This window comes from Carettochelys insculpta, chromosome 10 (genome assembly GCF_033958435.1).
Source record: "Carettochelys insculpta isolate YL-2023 chromosome 10, ASM3395843v1, whole genome shotgun sequence".
NCBI classification, from domain to species: Eukaryota; Metazoa; Chordata; order Testudines; family Carettochelyidae; genus Carettochelys; species Carettochelys insculpta.
The window spans coordinates 15,871,831-15,884,408 of record NC_134146.1 but is presented as its reverse complement, the minus strand read 5'-3'; the positions used below and the strand labels follow the sequence as shown (position 1 = coordinate 15,884,408).

The window sequence follows — 12,578 nt, the reverse complement described above, 5'->3', positions numbered from 1 at the left end:
AGGCAGGGCCGGGCCCCTCTGGTGAACTGTGACTGCTGCCCAGCCCTGAGCTAGGGCCTGAGTGTGTACATTGCTTGCTGGCAACCCTGTTAAAGGGGACACACCTCTGGGAAGATGGCTGTCAGCCCCAAGGGCAGCCGTACCCAGACTGGGGCATGGTGTGGTAGCCTGCACTGCCCAGAGGGGGTGCACTCCGGTGGCTCAGACCATTACATTCCCCCAAAGCACAGACTGGGTAGGTAAGAATTCTCAAAAGTTCTCAAATATTGCTTTTGAAAGCATCTAAAAAGTTCTCAAATATTGCTCTTGAAGTCCTCTCAAAGTTCTCAAAACTTCTCAAAAGTTAGTGAACTGCTTGGTGAAACTGGTCAGTGCTGCAGTTTGGGCCCAATATGTACTTGACATGCAAATACACCAAATGTAACACACAAATCCAGTTCTGTGAGGTGCTTACAATCCTCAGCTTGCAAAATCTTTAATGGAAGTTCAGGGAATTTTTGCAAGATGCAGCTAGCATCTGTCTTTGGTGTTCTGTCACTCCACTGAACTGTAAAATCTCTGATACTGCACATTAGGGTGCATCTACACTTGCATTCCTCTTTTGAAAGAGGTATGAAAATGAGGTAAATCAGAAATGCAAATGAGGTGGAAATTTGCGTATTAAGTACCTCATTTGCATATTCTAATTTCAAAAGCACTTCTTTCGAAAGAAGAAAGCCACTGAAGATGCTTCTCTTTCAAAAGTAAACCCATCTTCGAAAGAATCCTTCTTCCCATTAAATAAAGGGAAGAAGGATTCTTTCGAAGATGGGTTTACTTTTGAAAGAGCAGCGTCTACACTGGCTTTCTTCTTTTGAAAGAAGCTCTTTTGAAATTAGAATATGCAAATAAGGTACTGAACATGTAAATTTACACCTCATTTGCATTTTTGATTTACCTCATTTGCATCTTTCTTTTGAAAGAGGAATGCAAGTGTAGACACACCCTTAGGCTGTGTCGACACTGGCCCAAAACTTTGAAATGGCGATGCAAATGGTTTACTGATGAAGCGCTGAAATACATATTCAGCATCTCATTAGAATGCCAGCAGCCACGGCACTTTGAAATTGACGTGGCTTGCTGCCACGCGGCTTGTCCAGGCGGGGCTGCTTTTTGAAAGGACCCTGGCAACTTCGAAATCCCCTTATCCTATCTGCTGTTTGGAATAAGGAGATTTCGAAGTTGCCGGGGTCCTTTCGAAAAGGAGCTGCAGTCTGGACGAACCACATGGCAGTGAGCAATGTCAATTTCGAAGTGCCACGGCTGCCAGCATTCTAATGAGGCACTGAATATGTATTTCAGCACTTCATCAGTAAACTTCAAAATGGCCATTTGCATAGCCATTTCAAAGTTTTGGGCCAGTGTAGACACAGCCTTAGAGTCCTAGGCTATGGCTGTGGCTACACTTGGCCAAAACTTCAAAATGGCCATGCTAATGGCCATTTCGAAGATTATGAATGAGGTGCTGAACTGAATATTCAGCAGCTCATTAGCATTAGGACGCTTCCGGCCACGGCGCTTCGAAAGCACCGCTTTCGAAAGCACGCGGCTCGGCGCAGCTACAGGGGAATCCTCTTTGAAAGGACCCTGCACATTTTGAAATCCCCTTATTCCAATCAGTGAGTGGGATAAGGGGATTTCGAAATGTACAGGGTCCTTTTGAAAAGGATCCCCGTGTAGCTGCGCCAAGCCGTGTGCTTTCAAAAGTGGCGCTTTCAAAGTGCCGCAGCCAGAAGCGTCCTAATGCTACTGAGGCGCTGAATATTCAACTTCATTAGTAATTTTCGAGATGGCCATTAGCATGGCCAGCTCGAAGATTTCTACCCGTGTAAATGCACCCCTAAGAGAGAATCAGAATCCCAGCCTAAAGTTAATGGCAAGAGACTTCTTTCAACTCTTTTACTGTTAAAAGTGAACCTAAATCATGGCAGGCTACATTCCAGAACACAAATACCATACTGTTGTTTGTGCTCTATAGTGGGTTTCAGAAAAGCTTTATTTGGGAATTCATTATTATATTTCTCATAAAATGTCACCATTGGTTTCTTTTCACTAACTTGTAACTTATTCACAGAAATCAGAAAAGGACTATCTGACTGTTATACCAAAGGTGTATTTGTATGTGACAGCAGCTAACCTTTGTATTTGACAGCAGCTAACCATCAACAGATCTGACCATATAAGCTGTAGACTTACTTCAGCAGCAGTGCTGAAATACTCAACAACATATCATTAGTCAAGAGTTACAGTTCCCTAGGAGAGAAAATATAACAGTCATCTAATTATTTAAAGTTACGGAAAAGGCCCCTGCAGTTTGCAGCAAGAACTGCAGAAGACTCCCACTGAATTTAATAGCAAATTAATGAGCACCTTGAGTATTATACAACCCTACACACACGTTCCCGGAGCACTCCAATTTTCAGTGATCAGTGCTGTGCTTTGTTATAAGAGAACGGAATATTCTTTACTACTTGTAATCATACACAGTACTTGATAAAACACCAAAAAATACATGTACAGAACAATCACTAAGTGCCAGGTTCTGCCATGTTTGCTCATGGTAAACAGCACCTTACTCTTCAAATATTGCCACTAGTTTTGGAGAGATTATTCCAGGGGCAAGTGCCTACATAATCAAAGCAACGGTGGTAGAATCAAGGCCTGAAATTATAATGGCCTACTACTTATTGCAACCCAAAATTATGACATGAATATAAAGTAATCTTCTCTATAATTATGTAATGACTCAGAGAAGTCTTTTATAAGCTAATAGCTCAGACAACTTTGAATATTAACCTGTTTCAGTGAGAACGGGAAGGTTGTTTAGAAAAATAAATTGTGGCCTCTTTGTTGAAAATAAAATAAAAGAAATCTCTCCTAGATGTTCTAGTCTGGTCAAGCACAGCTTAGTGGAGGGCTGGGAGAAAAATTCTACAGGCGTCATCTGTGTATGTGGAAATATTTAATTAACAGAAAGTGAAAGTATGTCTCCATATATTAAGCTCTTAGCAGAAGGTGCAGAAATGACTTAACACCTTTTTTTTTTTCCTGTGGATTCCTACTTGTGGCACAGCAGCACGGCACTAACTCCACAGAATGCTGGGATTTCTCAAATACAAGGAGATTCCCAAAGGAGCCTTTTTCTTTTCCTTTTCATGTCTGAATTCGTAACATTAGCAGTTGTATATTTTGAAACATTTCAATGAAGGGGGGGGGCACTGATCCCGAAACAGATGAAAATCTTCACTAAGCTGCTGAGCATGCTCACTTCCTGCTATGTTTAGTTGAAGCTCAGGAACTTGGAGGCTTGAGTCCATAATCTGCGATAAGCCCAGAAGTAACGTTACAATGCCATTGTATTGCATGTATTCTCTGAAGGCTTTACTAAGCTGTGCCTCCAGGGAAGACTGGAAGTGATAATGGTGATCACTCATTGCTATGTGTGATCATAGTTTTCCCAAAGCTGTAAGATGCCTGTGTGGAGACTGGTGCACAACAGTCACTACAATGTCTTTGAGGGACAGAGGGCTTGAAACTGATGGCAATTGGAAATCCTCTATCAGATGCAGCCTTCATCCGCCTTCAGAACCATTATAACATTGCACAACAGTTTCACCTCCATTGTGCAATTATCCTCCATCTGCTTTGCTGTTGAAGACTCCTTTGTCTGTAAACTCGCCCTTGACAGTTCTGCCATGGGTGACTTTAAGGGAATATATGACAGAGCAATATCGCCCTTGGAGTCATTGGCTACGTCTATACGTGCCCCAAACTTCGAAATGGCCATGCAAATGGCCATTTCGAAGTTTACTAATGAAGCGCTGAAATGCATATTCAGCGCTTCATTAGCATGCGGGCGGCAGCGGCGCTTCAAAATTGATGCGCCTCGCTGCCGCGCGTCGCGTCCAGACAGGGCTCCTTTTCGAAAGGACGCCACCTTCTTCGAAGTCCCCTTATTCCCATGAGCTGATGGGAATAAGGGGACTTCGAAGTAGGCAGGGCCCTTTCGAAGGAGCCCCGTCTGGACGTGCCGCGCGGCAGCGAGGCGCATCAATTTCGAAGCGCCACTGCCGCCCGCATGCTAATGAAGCGCTGAATATGCATTTCAGCGCTTCATTAGTAAACTTCGAAATGGCCATTTGTATGGCCATTTCGAAGTTTGGGGCATGTGTAGACACGGCCATTAAGACACATAACCTGCTTCACCATTACAAGGTGATGATCCTTGGAGAGGACTTCCAGGGACATAGGCAGTGACTATAACAGTTGTATCTTATTTATAGTAAATTTATAACAACACACTGAAGTTGGAATAGGGTATTTGCAGTATGAGTTTTGTCCTGAAATATTATATTTATATTTATATTATTTATGGGCTATGTACCGTACTGCCAAATTACAAACAAACAGCTATTTCTAAGGTTAACTGAAATATATAAACAAGACTTTGTATCTTTAGAGATATAATCCATCACATTTCCACCCAACCCCTTCCACTCACCAAAAGCAAAGGGGGTGTGCAGGGATGAACCCCTTGTCACTTATGCTTTGGACAAGTGAATGAGAGATGCGGTTAACCAATTTGGCAGTGGGGCTTTTGTGTTTTCCCCACACTGATGGGCTTTCTGCCCTGCCACTCAAATGGCCACTGCGCCATGCTTTGAAACATGACCACGCAGCTCTTCAACAGCCCAGCCACATACACACAACGCTCTGGTATGCAGAGAGCATCCCTTCTCTCATTGCTGTCAGCGCCTGGAGATGTGTAGAATGTGTATTACCCTAGAGACATGGTTCCCTCCCTGTGTCCCATACCAGAGCCATCCTGGCCATAGGGTCAGCACCAGGGGTCAAGTTCCCCACACTCACCATGGCAACTGGGCCCAGAGGCCTGTGCTGCCCTGCCTGCCCTTTGCTTTGTGTGGTGGCAAGCAGCAGAGTGCCCGAGTGCTACCTCAAATGCTCTGAATCACTTGGGGGGGTGAGCTGGGGCTGGCGCGCTCTTCTTCGCCCTGCCTCAGTGAAGTGGCGTGAAGAAGGCTGATAGGGTGGTGGGACAGAGACAAGCAGACTACCAGGTCCCTTTGGCTCCTACCACCTGCTGCTCACCACACTTCAGACCCTATGCAATTCCCCCAGCTCACATTGCTTGGGAGGTGGTTTTGGAGGAATAGAAGCAGGAGTGGGTGGAGCAGAGACAGAACATGGACGGAAGAGGTGCAGGACTTGAGGAAGGGATGTGTTGCACTGGGGTGGGGCAGAGCAGAGGTCTGGCAAGTGTGGGCCTCTTTTGGGATGGCCCTAGGGACAGTGCTAGACCCTCGGGATGGCCCTATTACCTACATACTGATAACCCCTATGCACCTGAGCCCAATTTATCCTGTAATATTTCATTCCTTGTACATTCATTCAGAGAGACATGGAGTCCTTTCTCCTAAGGGAGCAGATATTTTAAAAGGTGGATTCAGGCATAGGCTAGATATTAGAATCATAGAAGCATAGAATTAGAGAGGGCTGCAAGGGTTGCCTGCTCTTGGGAGTTCTCAAACTTCATTGCACCAGGACCCACTTCTGACAGCAAAAGGTGCCACACAATTCCAGGAGGGGGAAACCAAAGCCTGAGCTTACCTGAACCCCACAGCCATGGGTGAGTGATGAAAGACAAACCCCATGGCTTCAGCTTTGGCCCCATATCCCCAGCAAGTCTGAGCCAGTCCTAGAAACCCCATTAAAACCGCTGATAGTCTAACCCAGGAGCAAGCCTAAGCAGCTCACTGGCTGAATTCTGTTCACCAGAGTTAAGCCCTGGCAGGCTGCTGAATACTTTATTTACCTGTGTATCTGCAAGAATGGCTGCTCGCAGCTTCCATTGGCTGTAGATCACGATTCCCAGCAAATGGGAGCTGCAGGAAGCGGCATGGGATGGTGCGCCACTTCCCATTGCTCCCATTGGCTGGTAATGTCCAATGGGAGCTACAAGTTGTTGAGTCTGCGGACGTATAGGTAAATAAAAAGTCTGGACACCCACCAGGAGTAACTCTTGTAAGCAATGTTTGGCCCGTGGTCTGCTTATTGCCCAGTCCATGTCTGACCCCCGCCAATTCCCCACTCCTGGAATTGTCTAAACCAGCTTCCTTTGGAAACCTCCAGTGAAAGAGCTTCCATGACCTCCTGAGGAAGTCCGTTCTAGTCTTACAGTTAGCAAGCTTTTCCTGATATTTATACTTAGTGAAAACCATCGGGTACCTGCCTTAGTGTAAATGTTACAACACGATATATCATCAGTAAATAGGTACACAAATCAAATATTACACGGGAACTAATTTATTAATAAAAATAACTGAAGCAAAATAGCAAAAATGCCTGCGTGGCTTTATCACAATAAATAGTCCTGGCTCCAACCATCTCTTTTGTTTCCCACAAATAAACTAAGAGCTCTTGTCTGAAGAATGTGGCTTTGACAACAAATGAAGTGACAGCATACACTGCTTACGTTTCTAGCTGCCTGACATTTGAAGAATTATCAGCTATGCCTGGCTCATACTAACATGGCACTTTGAGTTGTTAACTATTATTTTTTTTCTTTGGATTTATTTTGTATTTTGTCATTAATATCAATTTACTGTGATCTATCTCCTGGTAAAAAATGTAGGCACTGTGGAGTGTGGATCGGCTTATTTTTGCATTTCAGGAAGCTTAGATACCTTGCAGAATATTTCTAATTTCAGTGTCAAAGGAAAGGTGTCGCCACAGAAATCCATTCTCCTTTCTGAGGTGCCTCCTCATGACTCTTACTTTCCATTCGGGAAGGAGCTCCCTGTTCAAAACGTTCCTTGAGGGAGTATTGTGTTCCTCTCATCCTGCAAGATCCATTATCAGTAGTTAGAGCAGGTGAGCAGATGAGTGTGTTGCATAAATGCATGGAAGCTCTTCTAAAGGAAGAAATGAAAAGAATAGAACATATTTATTCATTTCTGCACATGCTAGACTTGTCCAAATACACTAGGTGTAATAGTTTCCCTTCCTAGAACTCTTTGAAGCATGTTGTGGTAGACCAGGAGGTCAGGGGAAGGGCTAATTGCAAGAGCAGCGGTCATCAGCTAAAGGAGTTAGTTGAAAGCAGCACAAAGCCCTTCTGCTTTTTCATTACACCCGTGCAAGCACTCAAGTGGTGCACGCTAACAATAGTTCTAAGGCATCATCCACAAACATTTCTTAAACACAATTTGTTCTCTTACATTAATCAGTGGTTAAAACGAAGGGACAGATCCTCATCATAAGTCAGCATCAATGGAGTTATGCTGATTTTACAGCTGAGGATCTGGCCATATGCACCCTACAACACAATATATGACACCATATTTTTAATCTGAGGCAAACCAGTAGAAATCCAGACCAGCTCCACTGAGGTTGATGGCCTTAATCTGGATTTACAGTGATTTCACAAAGATCTGAATCAGACTATTTGTGTCGCTTAGAGCTGGAATCTCATTTGAACTTCTGGGGAGTTCTGGATCCCCGGGTTCATTCAACCTGTAATTTATTTATTTAGATTTACAGCTTGGATACAAATTGGAAGAGTTCAGTTTTCTGGACATAACTAAAATCTCACAAGAACAGTCATTCCTATGTAACATCTCCCCAGGATGTTAGAAACCTTCTGTAAATAGCAGATCCTGTGAAACTCCCATTATAGGGCATGGCTGGAATTGTGTACAGCCAGCTGATGTGGTGAGAACTCCACAGTTTCTGTTTTGGTCAATGATCTTTTCCTAGTGATATGTAATGAGCAGTTTTAACTGTGGTTTTCTGATATGCTCTGACCATATCTGGGCCAGGAAATAAAATTCAGTTGTCTCTCCTAAGCTTGCACTTTTACTACATGTGCTAGTGTCAGAAGTAAAATGGATTTTCACACAAATTCAGCAAATGAGGACTCCTGAGCCTGTTAGGGTGTGAGAGATCCTTGAAAGAGACTTGATACTCACAATAAAAAACACCACCTGCAGCAACCACATGCTCCAGACTGTGGATCCAAAAGAGGAGAAGGGATCATCTGAAAACAAGTGATCACACCAAAAGAACGTCACTACAGTTCAGGGAATAGTTATTGACTGATGTTTAAATAAAAGACAGAATAATCCTCCCATCTCTCACAGGTTCAGGTTGTTGCCATTCTAGATGGTTTTCTTTGTTTTACTCTGTGGCTATATCAGTTTGTGATTGGTGGTTCTGGTTGATATTTGAAGGGAAAAGTCAAGATTTAATAACAGCCACTGGCTGGACTCAGTCTGTACACATCCCTGTTATCCCATAAGTATTTGTAGCCTTGGCTGGACCCAGCACGTAAAGGTCAGCCTCTTTCTAAAACTTTTGTGTGTCACACCCTTCGAACAGGTGGGAGGATGTGCCAGCTCTAACAGTTATTAATTCACTCTTCTTTCACCTTGTGCATCAAATCTTTCCTTCCCACATGCAGCAAAATAGGCCCAATTCCAGGGCAGTTATAAAAGCAGGGATTTGCCCCAGAGGTGCAAAGACTGTCATAGCTTTTTCAGGATGTGGGCTGGAGTAGGAAAGAATACCGATGAGGTAAGCCTTGAGGTGGACAGGTGTTCTGTTGCAGAACTCTTTTTTCCAAAAAACCTTCCTGTTACAGAGCCAAGTTTTGCTCTGGCTTCTCTCTCTTTTTTGGCTTTTGCAAAATAGGCCATCCTTTTCCGGATGGGATTGCCTGCCACTCAGCCAGGACCCATGGGCTCCCTGAAGCCTTGCATATTTATTTTCTTTTGCAATGTTAAATTACTAAACCTCCATAGTCTTCTGTTTTCACCTGAGAAAACTAGAGTGTCTGGAAAGAATGTTCATTAACCATATTTCAGCTGAACAGCAAAGATCCCAAATGCTTGCTTTTCTCAGGAAATACATTATGCAGAATTACACTTTCAGTTTGCCATATCTTAAATCCCAGTTGTTATAAAAACACTTTTATTTTGTTCCTTCAATTGCTAATCAGGAGTGGTGTGTCCATTTTCTCAGTCCTCATTGCAATACTGGAAAAAACCTATCTATATCCATGTTTAATTACAGGCAGCACCCTCTTATTTACATGAGCAAGAGAAACTAAATGTTCCCCAAGCATTTTATCATCTTTTGTCCTTCCTAAAGAATCTAGATGCTAGGAAACTTCCAAAGCTATCCATAGCCCATAATTACATATGAGAAACAGTTTATATGGTATCTATCATGAATACAAATAAAATAGCTGGAAATACATGAACATAAGCAATACCCCTCAATCTAATCTGATTTACAGAAACATAATGCTACTGATGCCTGTGGAATTAATTTTGAGTTACATTGATGAATAAAATGACAATCAAGCCCTGAATTCATGTGATTCAATACATAAGGCTCTGCTGAACTGAACATATTCCCAGAGTGGAAGGTCACAGATGGAGGCTGTGTTGCAGGCTTCATTTTGTGTTAGGAAATTGGAGCTAGGGCAACCATTGGGCTCAGCATCATTGATGGTCATTAGGAAATGGATATTCTCATTCTCTTTGTTATCTTTTGTTTGTCTCTTCTACCCATAATATTCGTAGATGGATTATTGGGGTGGTGGGGTGGCAGTGGTACACTGGTCATAACATGAGGAAAAGAATCTGCTTACTCCTATGTCCCTTTTCCTCCGCCTTGTGGTGTTTGGGGCAGAAAGGGTCATAGGGCTGCTTAGCTATTCTGTGCAGAGTATTCCTAAAGGCCTTTTGCTCTGCTTTAAACTGGTAAAGTCATAATATTGTTTAACCCTCTCTGTGGATGACATTGTTCCATCTGTTTTCAAACACAATTCCCCACTGACATCACTGGGGATTACTATTTGCAAGCTGATGACACAAAGTAATGCTACAGAACAGTACAGCCCCCCCACTCCTGCCTTTTATTAAGAGTCTCCCAATACTTGTTTTTCTCCAAACCTGTTTATTGAAGTGATGCGATTATGTGAGAATCTCTCAGCTGTTTTGTTTTAAACTTTATAGCTCACATAGTTGCAGAGGGAAGCTTGCAAATGTGCTCAACATACACCCTATAGACACAAAAGTTAGAAGACAGAGCAGAAGAGCTTAACAGTTGCTTTAAAAATCATTTGATTTTATTTAAAGTCATTCTCAAAAGTTTTGAATATTTAGACTGCATATAACTATACCTGCAATATACATGAAGTCATTTACTAATTTTAAATGATTAAAGTTCATATTTATCACGTCTGTCCTCTTGCTGGTCTTCCTGTGTGTAATAGCCAATCACTATCCATCTGCTATGTATGTTAAACGAACTGGACAATCACTTTGCCAGAGAATGAATGGCCACAAATAAGACATTAGGAATCTGAATATACACAAACTGGTCAGTGAGCATTTCAATCTACCTGGTCATAGCATTCAAAACTTAAAGGTTTGCATTCTAAAACAGAGACTGTAACACTAGATTACAAAAGGAGACATCAGAATTGGAGTTCATTATCAAGTTTGAAATTTTTCACATCGGGCTCGACAAAGAGATCAATTACCTTACAGACTACAAGGACAGCTTCCCCACCTTTGAAATTCGCAGTGAACCCAGGAAGCCCACTGACCTTAACATGTGCAGTAACTATTTTTCTTCCCCATTTCCACTGTGGCTTCTGTCCTTTCTAGCTGATTCATCAGTTTTTATTTCATTTTTTTTCTATCGTTCTGTTAAATTATCTTCCTCTCTGTTATCATTTACGAGGATTTCCCAGATCTGAAGAAGTGGGTCTGTCCCACGAGAGCTCATCACCTAATAAATTATATCATTAGTCTTTACAGTGCCACAGGACTGCGTTTTGCTTTTTTTTTTTTTACTCTCCATCTGCTTTGAGAAATGATGCAGTTGCTTTGCACTGGTAAATTTAAGACATAAGTAATCCTGAGCTTTTTTGGTCTTTGCAGAGTCTTTGTGAATTATTAGGTACCAAACTGGCAAGCAGCAAGTCAAAATTAGCTATTACATTAGCTTCAGAATTGTTTTCAAGTTGCTTTAAATTCATAGAGGAAATAACGCAGGTGTATCCCCAGGTCTTCTGTGCTTCAAGAGCAACCCTGAGAACTGCTGGTTGTGTACTACAACCCATAGTGTGTTGGGAGAACTTCCTGGTTCATGCCAGGATGTACCCTCTGCCCTCCCTCCCCCCGCCCAGGGTCTCAGCACTGATTGAGCAGAGAGCAGGCTGACTGTAAACAAAGAGTAGGGTGTTGTACTGTAATCCTGTTCTCTGTTCTTTACAAGTAGAACCAAACAGGGTGTATAGCACCCCCTGAGAGGAGTTTAAGTGACACAAAGGGAGAACAGGGCCTTGATTGTTTTGGGGTTTAGTTACTGGGGGAGTTGGAGGATGTTTGTAAGAGGGGCTGTTGTACAATGTAAGCTCTGCTCTCCCAGCAGGGATCTGAGCACTCACTGAACTGGGGGCAGGTAGGCTACAAGCAGAGAGGAGGCTGCTGAACTGCAATCCTGTTGTACATTCTTACAGAATAAAACCTGTTCCTGGTGGTTTGTCTGTGTGAGTCTCGTCCGAGGTGTGCTCACACTGACACACAACACAGAGCACAAAGGAGGCACAGGCCTTGTTTCCCAAAGTTGTGTAAAAAGTCACAAAAGCTTCCCCTGTATTCAATGACCTCCTACCGGGCTAGTGAACAGGAGGGACTATACATGTATTCACTACTATTCTTTCCTCACAGTCTTACTTCGATTGCACTTCAGAACTTACAGTCTCTCACCACCGAATAAAGACAGAAGGACCACAAGGAAACTTGAAGGACCACAATGGGAATAGATATTTTTAACTGGCTCTTTTAGCAGTGTCTCCTGTAACTTTAATTACAGTTATAGACTTCCTCTCATGAAGGTATCAGAATGAGACAGCCACAACTACAATATATTTAGAATGCTAGTAAGTGTTTTGTTTTGATTTACTCTTCTTAAAACATTTATACAGAGCCAGAATTTCAATTCTAATTATTTGTTGTTGATATCTCTATTTCAGTAACATACCAAAGGGCCCCCAAGTGTTCTAACTTAAACCATCCCAGCCATCTGCAATAAAAAAATCCTTCTTGCTTTAGTTTCTGGGAATGTTGTTGAACTCACAGACTAAACATTTAACAGTTGTAAGCAGTCAGCAGCTTTATTACTTCTTACTGCTCTTGTGAATTCATCCTGGATTCAATTTGTCTTTCTACATCAAAGAATTTTAATGCTGAAATACTCCAAGCATTTTGGCCTGTTTAAAGATTATTTGTCTTCTGAAAAGACTGAATGTAAACTACACTAAAAATTGTCTTGATGATTTTATTCTGTTTTAAATAACTGTCACGTAATTTCCCCTGTGCTCAGAAAATACCCCTCAAGCTTAAACTTATGTTTCTTTCTTTAAAGTAATGCTAAGCATGTCAGGTTCAAGTTACATAGTTAACTGGCTTTCCTTTATTTTCATAGTTTTCCCTTCCCGTACA

General features: G+C 42.4%; 1 long non-coding RNA gene across 1 annotated transcript in view; it reads right to left on the bottom strand.

The window, feature by feature from the left end:
- Positions 1–6,356: 6,356 nt before the first annotated feature.
- LOC142018685 (uncharacterized) overlaps positions 6,357–12,578 on the bottom strand; it is a 29,859-nt gene continuing 23,637 nt past the window's right edge. Inside the window, exons 2-3 of the long non-coding RNA XR_012646885.1 lie at positions 8,028–8,095; positions 6,357–6,971 (exon numbers count right to left, since the gene is read on the bottom strand). This is a non-coding gene — a long non-coding RNA (uncharacterized LOC142018685). The remainder of the gene's footprint in view (positions 6,972–8,027; positions 8,096–12,578) is intronic.